General features: G+C 38.8%; 1 pseudogene; it reads right to left on the reverse strand.

Annotated features, from left to right (window-relative positions):
* Window positions 1–1,037: 1,037 nt before the first annotated feature.
* The window catches only part of LOC103745266, a 42,684-nt pseudogene continuing 35,214 nt past the window's right edge, over window positions 1,038–8,507 (reverse strand).

Raw genomic sequence — 8,507 nt, forward strand, 5'->3', positions numbered from 1 at the left:
GATTCCCTGGAACTGTTATGCAGTATTGCTAGCCACTGTGTAGGTGCTGGGAACCTAACCTGAGTTCTCTACCAGAGCTGCCATTACTCCTAATCACTGAGTCATCTCTCCAGCCCCATCTATATTTTTTTGAGACAGCTTTTCTCTTTGTTCTGGAACCCACAGAGTAAATAAGCCAGGTTAGCTGACCTGGGAGCCCCAGGGATCTGCCTGTCTTTGCCTCCTCAATGCAACGATTACAAGACCATGCCACCATACCCAATTGTTTATATGTGCTTTCTGGATACTCAGATCCTCAACAATGCAAAGCAAGCATTTTACCAACTGAGCCTCTCCTCAGCTTTGAATTACTAATTGTTAAGGGCCCTTTATAAATTTGATCTGTGTTCTAGATGGAAAGGCAGTGTTCTAATTGGAGATTCTATTATCTATCTAACTCTCAATCATCTATCTATCTATCTATCTATCTATCTATCTGTTTATTAATGAATCCTATTTCATTGTAGGGCAGTGAAATGGATGTGTCTGGACTGGGTGGTGTTGCCATTACAGCCTAATGTGATGATAAGAAGCTTCTGAAAGCAGTCAGCAGTTATGATTGCCTGATGTTGGGGAGGGGAGCAAATGGAGGATGTTAGTCAAAAAGTATAGTTTTATCTAAGCAAGATGAGTAAGTTCTAGAAATCTATGGTAAATACATATATTGTAGAGTTGTGTTATGTGCTTAAAATTTTACACTGTGGGTGTGTTCTTATCGTATATATGTGAAACTCATAATAAAAGATCTAGGGGAAATGTGCTAAGAGTTGATCCTGGATCCAAGGTCTGGTTTCATAGGATTTAGGTTCCTTTTCACCCCTTGTCCCTTTTTTGTTTCCTTTATTCCTGTCCTCTGTTTTTGTTTTTGCTTTTATTGTGGTTCTGGGGGACTAAGCACATGCTATACTGAGCCACACCCCAACCACCAGCTTTAGTGTCTTTGTTTTTCTATATATGTTCTTGGATTCCTGATTTTTGGTTCTTTTATCTTTTTATATTCAATGTTTGAGAAATAAATCACCCACCTTGTTGAGAAAGCAGTTTTCAACCTTAATTGTTGCAGAATCTGCAATCACTTCTCCATCAGGTAAGATGGTGTAGATGAGCATTTTAGCCAAGGGGGCCATGCCTGGTTCCACAGGGATCTCCAGGCCAAAAAGACTTGCACTGAGCACAGAAGAGATGGTCATGGTTCTGAATACTGACAGGAAAACCTTAATGCTGACCACACAGGGATCTGGACTGTCTATCTGTGGAGGGCATCTCCTGAGGTTATTGGCTTTCAGATTAATGGTCTGGATAGGTATGTAAAAAGCAAAAAACTTTACTGATGAATCTCCAGTGTCAAACAAATGTTCCCAATATTTGCATTTCTTGAATGAAAAAATTTCCAATTTTAAATGTCTCCTTTATTTTTTCTGGTCAACTTGAAGATATTCATAAGCCTCCTCATGATGGGTGCTTTGATCCTCATTTAGTTTTTTGAAGAAATTTTTAAATAAATAGTTGTTATAATTGATCAGTGATAAACATATCATTTGTTCAATAAATCTGCTGAGCATGTGCTAAGAATGAGCCACTGTTCCACAAAGGTGAAACATATTTGTAAAACAAAATCAATGAAAATCCCCACTTGCCTTGCAGTTGATATTGCAACAGAAAGACATAGACAACAGAGAAGTAAATTATAGAAACTGTTCTTACACATGGAAAGTGCTGTGGGGGAAACCCAGAGCAGGGTAAGAAAACAGCACCCTGGGAACACCATGATTAAGTGGTAAATTATGATTTTAAGGGTGGGCAGCTCGAAGGGGCCTGAGAGAATGTCAGTTGAGTTAGCCTTGGAATGGGTGAGCCAATGAGCCAGCTCAGAAATGCATCCTTGAAGAAGAAATAGTTGAAACAAGGTAGGAAGCATGGTTTATGATGTAGGGCGTATGGTTACATTTACAAGAATTAAGTACAGGTACATCTTTGCAAATATAACAATAAAGCTGCCTGAAAAAGTATAGGGAAATATATGATCTCATAATCTTACTCAAAATTGCACGTGTGTGTGTAAGTGTGTGTTTGTGTGTGTAGCCACAGGCTATCGAACAAAGACCCCAGTGCTAGGCATGGGAAACCTCCCTTTGAATTGTTGGTCAGGATAGCCCAAAACTCCCAAAACTAATATAGACTGTTGCCAGAGACCTTGGTTGCCTCTTGAATCTTGAAGATAAGACTCTATTGCTGCAGACATGACAGAGACACTTTGGACACAGGGCTTGGAGGAATGAAGCTGGAACTGACCTGGAATCCTACTCTCTGAGGACTAGCCCTCATAGTATCAGAATGTGCTATGCAAAATGCCAAGGGAGAACAGTAATCAATAGTCTTATAAAACACAACAATGGCTGGCCCAGCAAAATATTCCTAGTGGTGCAATAGTGACACTTTTATTTTAGGAGTAATTTACATCTGTCTAATTGGACTTAAGGCCCACTCAATAGGAGAGAATTCAGGTTCCGTAAACCTAGCCAACTACCTGAGCTGGAGGAGTCACAGATCGTAGGGGAGAACTTACTACTGCCATTTTCCTAAACAAATAAATTTCTAACTATATTGTAAATACTTATCCTTATATCTAGATAAGTGTAGTTCCCAACCACTCATCAAAGATGCTTTTTTATATATATTTTATTTATCATTTTTATTTTATGTGTATGAGTGTATTGCCTGCATGTATGTGAGTGCACCCATGTATGTGAGTGTTGTGCAATGCTGTGGAGGTCAGAAGAGGGCTTCAGATTTCCCTGGAACTGGAGTTAAGGATGATTCATAGCTGCCATGTGGGTTCTGGGAATCGAACCCAGGTCCTCTGCAAGAGCAGTCAGTGCTCTTAACTGCTGAGCCATCTCTCCAGCCCCAGTTGCTTCTTTTTGTAACAGATAGGGAGTAAGAGAAAGTTCCACAACTGGACATATGCAAAGCATAAATAACTTCTGGGTTCCCCAGCCCCAGCTGATATATCTAAAATGCAACCTCTACATCTGAAGCTCAGGGAACACCTCAGAAGTGGGGTTATAAAGACTGTAAGAGGCAGAGGACCACGATGCCTGCTGCTAGATAGCATCTTCTAGAAATGGCAGGGAAATTGCGCCTATGAAACCTCAACAATACAGTTGCCAAATAGCAACACTAATTGACATCCCAATATGGATGGAGAAATTTCACAAGTCCCACCTCTAGATGTAGAGCTAAAGGCAGTCAATGGCTGCTGAGAGAGAGAGAACCAGTTTTCTCCAGGAATGAGCTCCCTGCTAGGTTCTCCAATCTCAAGTGGCCATCCCTAAACATATGCACATACAAGCATCACTAGATGGACTTGGTAGATTGCATTGTGTGTGTATGTATATATATGCCATATATGTAACAATATAGCCAAAGAACAGTAACAAAATCAAGAAGGAAGTCAGGGGCCATGGAAAGAACTGGAGGGCAGAGAGGGAGTGGTAGAAATGATGTGAATATGGTACTAATGTATGAAATTCTCAAAAATTAAAAACAATCATAAACAAGAGGATATATATATGTTGCTGCATGAAAGATGAGGACTGATGCATTCTGAGCTGGGAAATACGTACTCTGCATTAAGTCCCCATTTTATTTATTTTATTGTTACTCTCTGAAACCATCATATACATTTACCATCTATTAAGTTTTACAGTTATTTCTAATTATTATGACATTCTTTTTCAGTACCAAGGTTTAAACCCAGCGTCTTGCGCATTACCACTGAACTATATCTTCATCTAAAACACATTTTTGTAGTTTTTACATTGAGAAATTGGTGTAACTAGACTTATTCAAGGATAAAAGTAGGCAAACTCTAAATCTTTATAAAAAGACTAATAGTAATATAAATGCATATATTAGTCATATTGGGCATATCTTGGAGTATTTTGTATTTTAGGGTGCTATATCTTCAGAGAGATATATTTAATTATGCAAAACTATGTCCAGTTAAAGAGTCTGAGACTTTTCTCAAGTCAGTAGCATGAGTGATAACCTGTATTAGGTGGAAGAAGCTTGATTGCTGTGGAGAATGTTTCATGGCAACACAACGGCATCATCATGTCCTTAGCTCAGTTATGAGAATCTACTGGTGAGTGTGTGAGGGATACAGTCAGATGGTCAGTAGATGGGGAACACTCACATTCTCCAGGCTCCATGTGGAAAGTGTGGGTTCCAGTTTGGATGATGCTGCCCTTGGCCGTGATCTAAAATTAAAAGCATTTTCTCAGTTTATCTCCATGGTTTACAAGGCTTTCTTCCAACTAATTTATTTATTGTTTGAAATTCATGTAGCAAGACCCAGCCAAGAACCCAAAGTGACAAGAGAGATCTGGGTAGGAAATCAAAGGATTTTATAATTTTAGCATCGCAATCAACCTTTTTCAGATTCTCAGCTTAGAGTCAGAACTCACCAGGTAATAGAAGACGAGCTCCCGCAGCTTTCCTAAGACTTGTGTATTCAGAATAAAATGTGCCTGAACTGTATGAATTCGGCCACAAGGCAAGACACCAGCCTTGGATTCAAGAACAACATAGCTCTGGCTGAGGACAAAACACCGTAAGCCCTGTGTTGTGCTTCTTTGTTCCTCTCTTGGATGCAAGGGGAACCAAAACATAGATTTTGCTCCTTGTGGTAGATCTGAAGAAACAAATCTTGTGTCACAGATCACGTTAGTAGGAATTTCTCATATGCTGGATAGGCTTACTTTTCTATCTTACCAACGTTTGGAAATTTTGTTCATCTTATTAAGGATGGTGGAAATTTATCTCATTATGCTCATTAAATTAACTGATATTCAGTACTCCTAATTTTCAGAACTGGGTTAAATCTTATGAAGAAAGAAAAATAAGGTATATTTTTGGAGAAAAGGAGGCATTTAATAACCTTCTATTGAAATATTTTTATACATATGAAGTTTTAGTTTATATTAATTATACAGAATAATAGGTTTCATTTACAGATTTTCCTGCATGGGTAGAATGCACTTTGATCCTTTGCTCTCAGCCCATTCTCCCTCTCTTATCTCTTTTTCCTCTCTCTGGCTCCTCTCCTCTCTCCTAATGGTCCTCTTCTATTTTCATGTCTTGTTTGTAGAATTTATATGTGATATTTGTCTTTCCTAATCTGGCTTATTTGGGTTAATGCAATGATCTCTAGATTGATCAAATTTTCATCAAACAAGGTAATTTCTTTCAGAATGTCTGAATGAAATTTCATTGTGAATATAATCCACATGTTCTTTTCCATTCATCTACTGATGGGCACAATTGCTGGTTCCTTAACTTTGTTGTTGTTAATAGTGCTGAGATTAAACTTGCTTAATTGGATTCCTTTGGATGTTTTTATGTAGCTTTTCCCTCCAGATTGAAACAAGCCATGCAAAGGTAAGAAAACTTACTGGGCTCAGGAGACTCAGTATAGTCACAAGATTCATGAGGCACCCCTCCTGTCCCAAGGTTATATAAGTAGCAAACAATTGCTGGGTGAGAGGAGACTGGCCAAGGGAGCTGACTGCAGGTTGGAGAGGGATGCATCCAGGGAAATAGCTTTCATTATTCTTCACTCATGTCAGGGTGGGCCTTTGAGTGATGCAGCTGCCTTTGGGTTTCCCATGCTCCTGTAGGAAACTTCTCATCCATGCTATTGTAAGTAACCTTCGTAAATTCATTCGTTCAACAAACTAGACATGGGTGTAATCATTTCTTTTGTCTATTGTCAGTGCTCTATCAGGGCTCAGATCTGTGCTCACATCTCCCAGGAAAAGTCTCACAACAGGTATATAATTAAGAGAGAGAAACCGCTATATCCTATGGCAGTTTTATTTTTGTTATTTGAAGAAGATCCAAATTGATTTCCACAATGACAATACTAATTTGAATTCTTAACAGTGTATGTATGGGTTACTTTAGCCCCACCTCCTCACCAGCACTGGGTTTTTTGTTGTTCTGAAGACAGCCATTCTGACTGGGATGAGATGGAATCACAATGTGGTTTGAGCTGCATTTTTTGATGGATAAAGATATTGAATATCCTTTTATATATTTATTTGCCATTTTTACTCCCTGAAAATTGACTATTTTACTCATTGGCCCATTTAGAGATCAATTATTTGTTCTTTTGGTATTTAAATTTTAAATATATTTTATTTATTAATTTTGTATTTTATGTGTATGAATGTATTGCCTGCATGTGTGTAAGTGCACACATGTTGTGCAATGCTTGCAGAGGTCAGAAGAGGGTGTCAGATTCCCTGGAACTGGAGTTATGGACAATTGTTAGCTGCCATGTGGGTGTTGGGATTCAGATCTGGGTGCCTTCACTACAGCCTTGGTCCTGAACACACAGCACTATGCACTGTGTGTGGGTCATGCCACACAACACCAATAAGCACTGCATGAAACAAGCCATCCCAGAATCCAGACTAGAGCAGTGTTCTAACTACACATACAAAGTAAAGTTTCCTGCTCTTATAGGAATATAGTGGCTTAATTATGGAAAACAGTATTTTGCCATTCCTCAGCATGTATCAAATTGGTGTATCTTTGGATTGTATTGCATTAGAATGTCTAATTTTACTATTTTAAATCTTATTTATTATTTTTATGTATATGAGTGTATTGCTTGAATGTAGGTAGGTGCACCTGTGTTGTGCAATGCCTGTGGAGGTCAGAGGAGGCTGTCAGATTCCCCCGGAGCTGGAGTTAATGGCAGTTGTTAGCTGCCATATGGGTGCTGGGAATTGAAACCAGGTTCTCTGCAAGAACAGTCAGTGCTCTTAACCACTGAGTCATCTCTCCAGACCCGGTATTTAATTTTTTTGAGGACTTTATATATTTCTTCTTTATTTCACTAAGCTGTTTGTGTCTCAACTTAAGTCATCAGTCACTTTAAATTTTAGAATTTGAAATTCTTTTTCTAGCATCATATGTTTCTACACCTTAGAATTTAGTTATTGAAGAGTCATGAGCTTTGGGAGGATTATGTTACTGTAGGGTTCATAAACTTTGTGTTTATATGTTACAATCTGTGAGTCTACTGGGATTGATACATCTTCTGCATTTATAAGCAGGTTTTCTTATAGAGTAGCCTTTTCTTTTCTGAGAATTTCATATATGAGTATTGAATTTGCATTATTTCCTACCCTCCCTGTCCCCCTCCAACTCCTCCCCTGTCACTCTCACTCCCTGACAATTTCTCATCCTCTTCTTTGTTTTCTTACATATACATGCATACATTTCAAGGAGCCTTTTCTAAAAGGGCTCAAGCTCCAGTTTGATTCAGAAGGGAAAACAAATAGCAGTAGCAACATTAACAGCAAATCAATGTAGATCTATGAACACAGCACAAAGCAACTGCAAATGGCCACTACACCCATAATTTTAACAGAACAGAAAGGGAACACAAATAATGTAAACTATACCTAGAAGTTAAGAATTATTTAACTTATTACTTAACAGATCATTCTCAAGTCCAGCCTTGGCAGACAAAAGAAAAATGAGGAGGAACCCAATAGAGGGATGCCTTTGGAAGCTCTCCCCAGTGGACTCTGATATGAACATTTGAAATTTGCTCTGTTCTGATTTTTTTCTGGTTCCCTGTCTAGAACCTGTAATGCTAACTACTCTTGCCTTTACTTCTCCTTCACATCCCCTATTCACCAGTCAAAGATTTTCTTTTCTTCCTACAGATAAAAGTTATGCAGTTTGGGAGTCTTTTATATAGACTCACTGAAGGGGTACCCCAATTGCCTCACCCTGCATCTCTGTTTAGCATGGAAGAAGCCAGAGTAGTCTGCATTCCGATTCCCTATTGGCAATTTGGGTAACCTCTTCAGAGGATGGTGTGATAAGAATAGGAGGTAAGAATTGGCTAGACAGTTAGGGTAAAAAGACTCCAAAGAAGAGTAGTCAGTTTCTTGGGGCTGGAGAGATGGCTCAGCAGTTAAGAACCACTTGCAGAAGACCTGAGTTTGAATCCCAGCACCCACATGGCAACTAACAACTATCACTAACTCCAGGCCCAGTGTTTCTGCCAGCCTCTTCTGACCTCTTCTGACCTCCACCAGCATTGCACAACAGGGTGCACTTACCTACATGCAGGCAGCACATGCACACATTGAAAAAAAAAAAAAAAAGAAAGAAAGAAAGAAAAGAAAAGAAAAGAAAAGAAGTCAGTTTCTTGGCTAAAAATCAAAATGTCCTTGGGCCTTTTAGCAACATACTCTGTTCCAAAGGCCAAAAATGTCAAAAGTGTTTGGGAGCTCTTAATTAATCCCTAAAAGATTTTATTTAGGGTTACCTCTTTAGAGAGGAGAATGTTAGAGTAGCAAAAAGCCCCAGAAAGAAAGGGAGGGAGAAGGAGAGAAAGAAAGAAAGAAAGAAAGAAAGAAAGAAAGAAAGAAAGAAAGAAA

Source organism: Nannospalax galili, unplaced genomic scaffold (genome assembly GCF_000622305.1).
Source record: "Nannospalax galili isolate Female #2095 unplaced genomic scaffold, S.galili_v1.0 scaffold1711, whole genome shotgun sequence".
Taxonomy (NCBI): Eukaryota; Metazoa; Chordata; class Mammalia; order Rodentia; family Spalacidae; genus Nannospalax; species Nannospalax galili.